Below are 13,117 nucleotides of genomic sequence, written 5' to 3'. Positions count from 1 at the left end.
CCGAGTATTCTACCCTGCAAGACGGGGTCCAAATGGCGTCGTTGTGACTTTATGTTGTCAAGATCACCATGAGGCTACACTCCGCGCACTATAACACGGCAAACACGACTGAGGGAATATGGGGCGCAGGCACTGGCTGGGTTTACACCACCAGTCAAGGCTGAGAACACTCCTTTCCTATACAGAGCCAACACGTAAGGTAGGTATGTGCATATCACAGAGATTTACTGAATAATGGTGCCGGTTTCAGTATTTAAATGTCATCATCAGCCATAAAATACTTTAATCACACAATTGAGAAAGGACATGATAATTAAAACTGACGTCATTATACATAAATAAATATATAGTCTTTTAAGGATAAATGATGAAAACGTTTTGACAAGTTATCGACGTATAAGTCTTTTGAATCGCTTATTTACACCGTGTGCTGAATAAAATTGTAAAAAAAACTCACACCAATCACTTGATACACTTTTTCTGCTATTCTGTTTATGTACAAATACACAAACCTTCGCGTCATATTTACGGTTGCATTTGAATCTTTGGCGATAATTTGCCCGTTCTTTAAGGCATTTGTTATTCGAATGTTGTCAAAGTGAAAACGTAATTTTAGTTGATAACATCTTGTTCATGTAAAGAACTTGTAGAAATATGCATTAGTAAATCTCATTACACTCGTAGTCTCGAAAGTCTTGTTGTGTTCATTAAAATTATACAATGATGTATTAATAAATGCATTATAATACCCGTGGGGACACGTTTCTAAGCCTCTTAACAGCACAACTCTGGCCTGGAATTTTATTCCTTCTCGCTAAATGTAACTGCATCTTCTCCACCCGCGGGGCTATATTCCATCGTTCATATACGATGTTTCCTGATCTCATGACTCTTGTCTACCGGTCTGATGTCGGACCAGCCGGAGAGCGAGTCTTAATTGGCCCGCTCGCTGTCCTAACTTCTTTTACTGTACATCGCCGGGTAGCGTGCAGTCAGTTGATTGTCGAGCGCCATGAGGGTCAGGAGCTTAATGTGGTGGCTCTTGGTTAGAGCGTCTACCTACCTCAGCATGCCTGGATAGCATGTAAAGGATCAGGGCTAACGCCCTGAAGTGTTGTTTTCATCTTATTTTCTTTCCTGGAGTGGACATCCGCTACTTATTCTACTTAATTCTATCTCTATGAATTTCTAAGTAACCTGCATCCCAAATGACGCCATGCGTTAGTTTCCACTCATGGACTAAAATGTAAGTCTATTTCAAGAATATTTTTTTTTTTCTCCTGGAGCTCGATGACCTCGTCTTGGAAGTTCATTTAAAATTGCAGTCGCATGCTGTCGGAGAAATACCGAATTGGTGGTTCTTCTGTTCTGACAAAATTTAAAAATTCTGTAACATGTTTGATTTTCGGCCTACTGTCTGCTCTGTTTTAACCTACTATGAGTAGAAGAAAACCTTTCCGACGAGATGTTCTTGGCACTAAATAATGTTCCTGTTTCGGATTTAGTTGAAGTTAGGAGTGAAATAATTTAATAATGTGAAGTCATTCATTAAAAGGATTGAGATCGCGAGATTATCTCCGTGGATCGGGATCTATTTCTTTCTTTAAATTTTATCTTTTCTGTCTTTCTTTTACACTTCAGTACCGCTTACTGTTGTTGTCGTCTCCATGGGAACTACTGTTTTGGATTATTGATAAGGATTGATTATATTGCTGAATTAATTAGTTTTGTGAGGAGCGTACCATTAAGTTGGGAGCTGTTCGCTCTTAATTCTCCGCCTTAGTTGATTTATGAATTGAATGTGCGAGTTCTTCCTGGTGGTTTGAGCTGGATTGCTCTTCATTCTGATTTCATTTTATGTGTGCTTTTTTCTTTTGTTGTATAGAGCTGCTTACTGTGATAACCAATGACTGATTTCTAATTTTTGGTGGGCACGATACCATTCTTGTTTTTCCATTTCGAAGCACGGTGAATTTTTGGGGTCGTTTCGTGACCTGTTGAATGTCTATCTATCTTTGAGAGCGCCTTCGGTTTTGGATATGCTTTCTGTGAATGTTAATTAATTTTCCTGTTGTGCCTATTGCGACCCGGTTCATAGAATGATCTAGCAGCCTCACCTTAGCAGTGTTTCACCTAATGTACAAAATAATTCCTTTTGAAAGATTAAGATTGAGCCTCCCAGGCACGCAGTAAAGTTTAGTCCATGGACATTTTCTGACAACCAATTATCTTGTAATTTAATCTCGATTTAAGTCTATCTATAAATTAAATTGAAAAGCGCCCCTTGACACTAGGTATACATTTCTACTCAATTCAGAATTATTTAATAAACCCATTTAAAATATTAATTCGTCATCTCAATTCAGAGTTTATTTAATTCTTCAAATTATCATATTAATTCATTATTCAATTCAGCGTTTATGTAATTTAATCTAATTATCATATTAATAATCTAATTATCATATTAACTTGTTATCCCAATTCAGTATTTACTTTATTGATCAATTTACCATTTTAATTAGTTAAACTGTTTGCCTTTGTGAAGGTGCACCTGTAGTTTCAAGGGAGTTTTATTTTCCTATCATATGTAACTTTCTCTTATAGCAAAAATTGAATTATTTAGTTTTTTGAAAAACTCGCAAATTTTTCTTTCATGGTTTATAATATTTCCTGCCGTGCAAATCTTTTGCTTCGGAGTGAGTTACCTCTAGTTTATGGCCTGTTACTGAACTATTTGGTGAGTATTCTCTGTTTTCCTTCGTAAGTAAGGAATATTTGCTATCTCTTGCTCTTCGTTTACTTGTACGAGTAAATGCCGGTACGACTGGTATGCCAGTTATATTTAGCTATAGATCGAATTAATATTTTATTCCAATTTTCTCTATTTAGCGGTATACTGAATGCCCGGTCTAGCATACTGCTGTAGGTAGCTCATTTTCGACTTTGGGATGGAATGAATATTTCTTTATGGTAGTAGTGGCCTGTGTTGGTTTCCTGTAAATATTGTATTCTATCGAAGTAGGAAGTCTGTTTAACGCGAGATCTAGAAAATGTATGCTTCCATTTTACTCAGATTCCTGAGTGAACTTTATCTATGGATCAATATTGTTTAAATTGTTTATAGTGGAGCCTGCATAAGTAATTCTTTTGTGAAGGATAACGAAAGTGTCATCTACAAATCTGGCCCAAAATTTTATGTTCGCAAAGTCACTATTGTTATTAATTGCCGTATGCTCTAAATAGTCAATGTATATTTCTGCTAATATCCCTGAGGCTGGCGACCCCATAGCCAACCATCCTGCAGATATATGCAATTATTAAAAAGGAAAAAAATTATTATTAACCACTAGTTTCAAAATTTCCATGAAATCTAGAATCTCGAATTTACTGAGGTTACTATGTTTATTTAAATTATTTTGGATAATAGGAAAAAGTTTCTTTGCACTGACACTCGGATACATATTTGTTGTATCGACAGAATGCAACGAGTGGACAGGCTGTACTTCAAAGCTCTCTTGTTTTTTAATTTAATGGTATTTTTCATAGAATTATTCGACAGAAAAGGATAATTCTTTATTAGAAATTTCTGGATAAATTGTGTTAATTTATACAATGGACTTGGCCTATAATTGATGATGGGGCGTATGGGGACGCCAGAGTTATGGATCTTAGGTAAAGCTTTCGCTACTGGCAATCCGGGGTTCATACTTATTAGTTTTATCTTCTCTTGTTCTGTAAATAAAAACGAGGTATTTTGAGACTGATTTTAGGAGACGTTGTATCTGTTGGGTCGGATCTTTTTAGTCACAAATATTATATTAATATTTATAGATCCACCTCTTCAGTACAATGCAATACAATCCACTATTTTATGTGGTTAAAATATATACATAATACATACAGGCTTTAGGTACATGTTTCACCGTTTTTTACGGGCATCATCAGCCTATATCAATCTTAAAAATTAATGGATATGGGATCTTTCTAATCTTATAAATTATAGAGTAAAATGTTGGACAATGATCTCATAAAATGTTGTACTATAACATCTAAAATAGGGATATTGCACGGAAAGTACGTTAAAAATACTGTGAATTAACAGTTTTTGAAGATTATAACGTGGTTAATCATTAATATTTGAGTGTTTAAAACCAAAATGGATCCTCTTTTTATACACCATTAGGACTGTGATGGCCTTGAGTGTATAAGCACTATCATCCAAGGGGGATGGTTACTCCATTCCCATAGCATGAGTTCAATATAGTAAAATCAATGTCAGTTATTTAAAATAGAAGTGATCACATATCAAATGTGTTAAAATATGTACAGTTGATTTATCAGAAAGTCGTAGAAAAGAAGATGGGACTTCATGTGGAGACGTTGCTAAAGCTAAAATGTTGTGTCAAAGCTAGCTTATGTCAGTATTTAGTTATGTTAGTACGGTAATCAATTGGATCCAAAAGACGGTCAAGTGGGTGTTATTAACCCTGTTGAAACATTTGTTCGAAGAAATGATCGAGTTTTACCTGAAACAAAATGTTAAAGAGAGTTAGTTAAATAGTATTGTGCATGAGACTAAGGCGGTGTTTACTCGTACAGTGCGTGTTAAGTACGTCGGGCTGTTCCGGCAACCTTTCTACTGCTAGTATTATACCGGTGCGGCTGAGGCGGTGAAGGACACGGGGGGGAGGGGGAAGGGGAGCGGATCCTTGCGTGCAGGTGTTGTTGTTTGAGGGCTGTTAGGAGCAGAATGGGCGGGCGTAACATTTGGCGAGGTGGTGGGAACTTTAGAACAAAAAGTTCTAAAAGTCTGCGGGATTGTATTATGTTTCGACTTCACAATACCTAATAACTTTAATGTTAGCTCATATAAAGGATATTTTGCCTCTGTGGCATCTTTGTTATAGGCTTGGTCTAAAAAGATGTAAAGACTTTCTAATTCATTCATAAGTTTTCCTTTGCCTATACATCTTAGAATAGTGAGATCCTTATCAATTGATGTAAACTGGTGTCCTGTTTCACATGTATGTGAGCTCATCGCTGTATATTTGTTATGTTTGAAGGCATTGTAATGCTCCATATATCTCGTATAGAAGCTGCGCCCAGTCTGACAAACGTAACTAAATCCACACTGAACGCAAGTCAGTCCGTAAATACCAGATCTCAAAAAACGGCTGTTTTTATAATTGACTTTATTATGATTAAAAAATATACTTTGATTTGTATTTACTGTTCTGAAGGCAATATAAATGCCGCATTTCTTGAATGTGTTTGCGATCTGGTGGACGGCTAGGTTGTTGTATGTAAACGTGGCATAACTAGTTTTTTAGGTTTATTCGGAATGAGATTCGTGGATAGTTTATATTTAACTTTATCAATTAACCGGTTAATCATTTCAACTTTGAACCCATTAAGTTTAGCCAAGTTCCTTATATAGTTTAATTCAATTTTTAAGCTGTGAGGGGAGAGTGGGATTTTCAAAGCTCTGTGTATTAAATTATAGAATGACGCCTATTTATGAGTATTGGGATGTAAAAAGGAATTATCTATGGCTATAGGAGATTGTGTGGCTTTCCCGTATATTTGAAAATCAAAAGTATTATTGACGCGCGTGATCGTTATATCTAGAAAATTTAAGGACTGTTTAACTTCGTCTTCCTAAGTGAATTTTACATTAGGGTCAATTTTATTTAATTTACCTAAAACTTCGTCACTGTTAGTAACATTTTTGTCAATAACCACAAAGGTGTCATCCATGAATCTTAGCCATAAACATATAGCTTTTATATGCGCTTTGATGTCCGTATGCTACGTTGAATCCATGAAATGTCTGGCAAGATGCCGGACAAAAGGTCACCCATGGCTAAGCCAGTTTGTTGATAACTCTTTCCGTTAAAGGAGAAAAGTTGTTATTCAAAACAAATTTCAATATCTTCATAAATTCATCAATTTCCACCTTACTCAGGCTGCTATGTTTTCAAATATTGCCATAGATAATTTTGACTGTTTCTTTAGTAGGTATATTTGGATACATGTTTATGACATCATAGGAACACATTATGTGGTTAGGTTGTAAGACAAATCTACTAAAATATCGCCAAATTTGATTGAATTCTTTAAAGGAAGTTTATTATTAAACTAATAATGTTGTTTTAGAAAACCGTGGATATAGTTGGAAACTTTATAGGCAGGGCTATTACGGCAATTAATAATCGGACGTACGGGAATGTTGTTCTTATGGATTTTAGGTAGGGCTCTGGCTACTGAAATGCTGGGGTTCATGTTGATAAGTCTCTGTTGTTCCTGTTCATTAAGAAGGAATGTGGAGTTCATTATAGATTTTAAATTGCGCTGTATTCTTACAATAGGATCTTTGCTAGCAATTGTACAAATCTTATCCTTAAAAAATTATTCTGTTTTATTTATGTAACTGTCCTTATCCAATAATACTATAGACCCTACTTCATCAGCTTTTGTGACTAAGATGTAACTATCTTCTTTTTTGTTCTCAAAATACGTATTACTGTTTTTGATTAGAATCACATTTAGCGTTAAGTCCTTTAGCTAGGGTTCGTAATTTCATTTTATGTCAAAAATAGTGTCATTTTGGACTTCAAAGGGGACTTTAGAAATGTTAGCCTCTACCTCAGCTACTGTGGTAATTATATCCAAATTCTTTTTTATTCACTAGGCCAGTTATACTTTGGACCCTTATTTAGGAGTTCCACTTCTATTTCAGAAAACTGCACACTCGTTAAATTAACAATAGCAGGTGAATTGACACGTGGAATACTTGCATTTGTTTATCTGCATTCTGTACAATGAACTGTGTTTGGGATTCTTTTAAATGTGTTAATTTCTTATCTAATGTAGTCCGTTTCTTGTCCAGTAAAACCATCATTTTGTAGTCTACGTGCAGTTGGAAAGAGTTCCATTCTAATGGGGGCAATGCGTGGGTCACTGTTAAATTAATTGTTAATATGGTTTTAAGTTCAACTGCGAACTGTTTTTATGTAGTGACCTAACTTCATTCCTTAACCATATTTCATTTACTTTCTTTTGGATTTATTCATACTTGGAATGGTTAAGTTTCTTCTTTGTGTAGGTTTCATAAATTTTGGGATCAATTTTAGTTCTAAACATTGCTTCAAAAATGTTATATCTTTAGACAACTTGCATATTTTAATTTTGAGATTGATAAACCTATTCAATTTGAGTTTTGCCTGGTTGGCTACTAAGTTACAAGTAACTATTCTCATTTTGATTCCGTATTGAAGATGACGTATATCACAAATATCATTATAATATTTGTAGATCCACCTGTTCAATACAATGCAATGAAATCCATTATTTTATGTGGTTAAAATATGTAAATAATAATACACAATTCACAGGTATATGTTTCACCCTTTTTTATGGGCATCATCAGCCTATAACAATCTTAAAAATTAATGGATACGGGATATTTCTAATCTTATAAACTATAGAATAAAATGTTGGACAACGATCTCATAAAATGTTGTACTATAACATGTAAAATTGGGATATTGCACAGAATGTATGTTAAAAAATACCGTGAATTAACAGTTTTTGAAGATTATAACATGGTTAATCATGAATATTTGAGCGTTTAAAACCGAAACGGATTCTCTTCTTATACATCATTAGGACTGTGACGGCCTTGAGTGTAAAAGCACTAAGAAGATGTACAATATTATAGGGAAGGATCCACCTTTCAATACTCCGGAGTATTGTACATCTTCTTATTTCTCTATTCAATACGGAACAATCATGAAGTTTTTAACTTTAAATGTAAAAGCACTATCATCCAAGGGGGATATTTACTCCATTCCCATAGCATGAGTTCAAGATAATAAAATCAGTGGATCTGTAAATATTGTAATAATATTTTTTATATATGTCATCTTCAATACGGAACCAAAATGAGAATTGTTACTTGTAATCGTTTTTAGTCACTGTAAAAGAGCTTTTCTTGAAAAATTCCTCATTTTTTGGTGTAATCTGTTTTTTCCATTATTACTGTCGTGTTCCCTTTATCTGCCCTAGTGATAATGAGGTTCTTTTCTCTAATTTCTTTTTTGAGGTTTATTACCTGTTCCCATTCTACAAAATATTCTTGGTTTCTATTGTTACTTGTAGATAATGCTTTTCTCTTCGATACATGGATTTTGATCAGTTTTCTCCTATTATCGAATCTGACCTCATCTTGTATTTCCGGGGGCATTTCATTAACAGCTACTTCTGACTCAACAATCATTATGGTAGTGGCATTGATTATATTCATGTTCGACGAATTGTGCTTCGGACCTTTTTCCAGTATCTTGTTTTCCTGCTGTGTTAATTCTGTTTTTGACAAATTTATAATTGGAGGGTGAAATTTCTCAATCAAGTTGTTTAAATTGTTATGATTTTCTATTTTGCTTTTTGTGTTGAGATTTCTGTCTAGTACGAGCTGTTTTTGGGCTAATATTTCCTGCATTCTTCTTGAAAATTTCTCCTTTCCTCTCAAGAAGAGAGCAGAAAATATTTTAAGTTCAACTTGTGACTAACTTAATAGGTGTTATTTATTTATTTATTTATGAATCAAAAATTATTCTATCTCAAGTGTTTTATTAAATGACAAAGCAAACACAAAGAAACATTTTATTCTTTTTCAGATTTAAATAAGGATTTGAGTTCCAATAGCAGAGCTGATTTAAAATTTCAGCATGTAGTGACTAATTTAATAGATTTTATTCAATTATGATTTGAAAATTTCTATATTGAAGTCTGTAATAAATAACATATTAAGTAAGTAATGTTAAAACACAAAGAAATTTTCAACAATTTCAAAGAATTATATATAATTGTCCTGTTGATACGTATATTTGTAATAATGCACAAAGTCCAAATGTTATTGATGTTTTGGCACCGCTGAAGAAGAGAGTAGTTAGCTCTAGAAACATGTACGGTAATTAAGTTAAATAAAATATGTAAAGAACTGACAAGGCGGGAACGTGTTTTATAAGTCAATATGGACAGGATTAACCAACATGGTGGAAATAATCCATGCTAATAATATTCTCGCCATATAATGGAAAGAGAGAAAGGATGTGCATTTACTTTCAACTGTTGATAAGGACTTGGACTTTGATGTGAAAATTCAAAGAAAATGAGGTTGAGGAGAGGAAGTAGTGAAAAACCCCAAGGGTACTGGAAGATAACAACCAGAAAATGAATACAGTATATCGTCAAGACCAAGCCCTTGCATATTTCCCTGTAACACGATGGACTATGCTGTATCTATTGGATATGGCTATCTTCAATTCATACATTGTGTTCATGAAAGTTACTGGCAGGTGGTGGCATTATACAGAATTTCTCAGAGCATTTGCCAAGCAATTGTTGCAGTGTTGCTCTCCTGCCTGGGACAACAAAAGAAGAACACCCAGTCAACACAGCCACCTAAGACTTCAAACAAATGTATGGGGCATTTTCCAGTGCCTGTTACTCCAACAGAAAGGAAGAAACTTCCTTCTAGGCCCTGCAATGTTTGCAAGGGTCATAAAATAAGGTCCAAAGAGAGGTGGCTATGTGAAAATTGTGGTATTACTCCATCTGGAGAGCTGCTTCAAAAATTATCACACAATGATTCACTACTGAAGACTGAGAAACAGTTAATGAACAGTTAGGCATTGACTTGTGAAGTATATAGCTTTGAAAAAATGCCAGTTTTTGACCAAGCATCAATATACAAAATTAAAACACAATTTTCTAAACTAAATAGTTTTCTGTCCCTGCAAGTTAGACTAGTAGTCAGGTTCCAATGGGTTACTTAAAGTATAGTTTCAGAACTTTGCTGCTTTGAAAGTGGGAAACCACAGAAAACCATATCTGGAAGAATGGCTGAAACAGAAGTGCAAGGATGTTCAAGGCTTTATGGTCTGAGGAAAGGTAGAAAATGCAGGCAGACAAATCAATGAAGCCTTTCGAGAAAGGAAAACTAGGTAAGAAAGAGTAGTGATGGCTGACACAACAGTGCTGATGAATTGGATATGGAGGAACATAGTCAACAGCTTGCTGATAATCCTATGAAACTACAGTCCAACAATCGGGCTCATTTCATATGTGCATCTTTCCCACTTTATCCAAGCAATTGCCCCTCAACAAGAGCTCAGATGGAAAAAATCTAGCAAAAAAAACATAAAGCACAGATATGACAGGAACATATCCAACACCATTATCAAGGTAAAGAAGTAGATGATAGCATTCTGGGAAAATAACAGGCTGCTGATGCTGATGAAATGGGAGTCCCAATTTTGAAGTCAGAATTTGAGAAGTTTTGAAAGAACTAAGTATATACAAGGCACCAGGAATTGATGACATACCCTCAGAATTACTGACTGCCGTAAGAGAAACCAGCACGGTGAGGTTATTCGCTTTATTGTGCAAGATACATGGAAAAGGAGAATTGCCATATGATTTTTGGCAAAATGATGTTATATCTATGCTTGTGAAAGCCGCTGCTGACAAGTGTGAAAACTATCGTGCCATTAGTTAGTATGGAAAGACAATTGAGTTGGAGGACATCAATTTGGCTGCAGAAGAAATGTAGGAACACATGAAGCAATCCTGACTTTATGTCTGATCTTAGAGGATTGAATTAAGAGGGACCAGCACACATACACATTATCCGTAGAAAAACAAAAGGCATTCATTGTCAGATACCGAGAAAGAAGAACAATTTACAATATGCAAAACATCAGTCTGCTGTGATAAGAATCGAGGACATTGAGAAAGCAGCAGTATTCCTTAACAGAGTCAGGCAGGACTGGAGATTCCCCCTTCTTCACAATGTTTATATAGAAGAAAAAAGCAGTAAAGAAAATCAAAGGGGAATTTGGACAGGGTATCGCAATCAAAGGAGAGGAAATCAAAGCTCTCAAGTTTGCTCATGATATTGTTTTTTATCTCAGTTTTCAGAAGATCTGGAGAAATTGTTGAATGGTACAGGCAGAGTCTGGGGAAAGAGTACAAGTCCAAAATAAATAGAACCCCCCCAAAAAAGTAATGGAGTGCAGTAGAAAAAAAGTCATCTGACGGAGGAAAAATGAGATTAGGATATGAACTTCTAAAGGTAGCAGATGAATATTGTTACTTGGGTAATAAATAAACTAACGACAGCAAAAGTAATGAGGACGTAAAATGTAGATTACAGTCTAGCACAAGCAAGGAGGGCCATTCTTCAGAAAACAAATTTGCACCTTTCAAACAGTGATAAACAGATGTTTTTGAACACATTTGTCTGGAGCATGGTGTTGTGTGGAAGAAAAACATGGACAATAACTAGCTGAGGAAAAAGACAGAGTAGAAGCTCCTTAAATTGTGTTAAAGATGAATGCTGTAGGTGAGCTGTGTAGATCGAATCATGAATGAAAGGTACAGAATTAAATTGGTGAGAGATCAATATCAGTAAATTTGACAAGAAGAGATAGAATGATAGGACATATCTTAAGACACCCAGGACTTGTTCAGTAGGTTCTTGAGAGAATTGTAGTCAGTAAGAACAGTAGGGGTAGAACAAGATATGAATATGACAAGCAGATCACAGGAGATGTAGGATGTAGTAGTTATCTACAGTTGGAAAAGACACCACAGGATAGGGGCACATGAAGTGCTGCATCACGTCAGTCTTTGGGCTGATGACTCTCAAACAATAACATGTGAGAAATTGTGTCCTGGTTAACAGAGACTGCAATTTGTTTCCAAGAGGACATGCTGAGAACCCGGTTATATTCATTAATCAAGATGAACAAGCCAGTCCAGTGCACTTATAAAATAGACTGTATTTAAGCCAAACATGGTCATACTGTATTACACCTTTCTTCATATCACCCAGTATTGAATCCCACTAAGCTCATCTGGTCAAGTGTCAAGAATGGCATTTCTGAACAAAATGTGATGTTCAGAATGGAAGCATTACTATAATTTATGGTGAGCAAATTGCTTCTATTACAAATGAGGACTGGAAGTAAAATTTGCGAGCACGTAAATTAATTTGAACATCAGTCATTTCAACTGAAGATTTATTTGATTATAGTGACAGTGATGGAAGCAATACTGAAATCCCAAGAGAAAGTGGTAATAAAACAACACTGCCAGCGGAAGTAAAATAGGCATGAATAGAGAATATGATGAAACAGTGGGAGGGGCATTATCTATGCCTAGATATAGTGACAGTGAATGATCCATTGTCTTCTATCAAGTGATTAACATACTGAGTTATGTGTAATGTGCTGTTATATGTGTAATTATTGGAAGGATTTCTGAAAGGCTTAACAGGAATACTATAATTTATGATGAGATTGTACATTTCATAAGGCATGCACTGTACAATATCCTTCACTTATACTCTCCTGTGTATGCTCAAACCTAGTCCTTGTCACCTTCCACAACAGCGCACTTCCCGTCCTGCACTTAAATGAATGTTCTCCACAATTTGCAAAAGATGTACCCAAAGATTGTGACTCAGTCCTCAACACAACAAAAGTATAAGAAAGAAACCTACACCATTAGGAACCCTCCTGGTGTACAACATACAGGCAGACAGGGTAAAAAGTATGGTGTATCTAGGGAGTAACATAGGACCATTGTGCTGCAATTAAATGCCGAAGAAACCAGAGACTATCTTCATTAGCAAGTGGCAACACCTATCCTGATACGATCACAGAATCAAGCTCAAAAAGACAAAAACAAAATGCTGTATCCTCTCTTCCCTACTAAATACCATAGAGCCCTATATAATTTATTATCCACAGAAAAGAGAATCCAAACATTCAAGATGTGGATATATAATGGCAAATTGTGTAATTCCTGTGGGCTATTTTCATGTCGCACCAATGGAGATAGGTCTTATGCCAACAAAAGGATAGGAAAGGGCTAGGAGTAGAGAGGAAGCAGTGGTGGCCTGAATTAAGGTACAGCCCCAACATATTAATGACATGACAATGGGAAATGATAAAAACTATCTTCAGGGTTGCCGCCAGTTGGGTACCCCACACAAAGAGCTGTCAACCTCAGCTTATCAAGACAATTTAACTCAAGAGGCTGAAATACA

General features: G+C 35.4%; 1 protein-coding gene across 1 annotated transcript in view; it reads right to left on the bottom strand.

Annotated features, from left to right (window-relative positions):
• The window catches only part of LOC137502375 (gastrula zinc finger protein XlCGF57.1-like), a 29,854-nt gene that overhangs the window by 16,234 nt on the left and 503 nt on the right, over positions 1-13,117 (bottom strand). The window lies entirely within an intron of this gene.

The sequence above is a fragment of the Anabrus simplex genome, chromosome 10 (assembly GCF_040414725.1).
Source record: "Anabrus simplex isolate iqAnaSimp1 chromosome 10, ASM4041472v1, whole genome shotgun sequence".
In the NCBI taxonomy this organism is placed as follows: domain Eukaryota; kingdom Metazoa; phylum Arthropoda; class Insecta; order Orthoptera; family Tettigoniidae; genus Anabrus; species Anabrus simplex.
The sequence above is the reverse complement of the archived record's forward strand: the minus strand, read 5'-3'. Positions and strand labels throughout refer to the sequence as shown.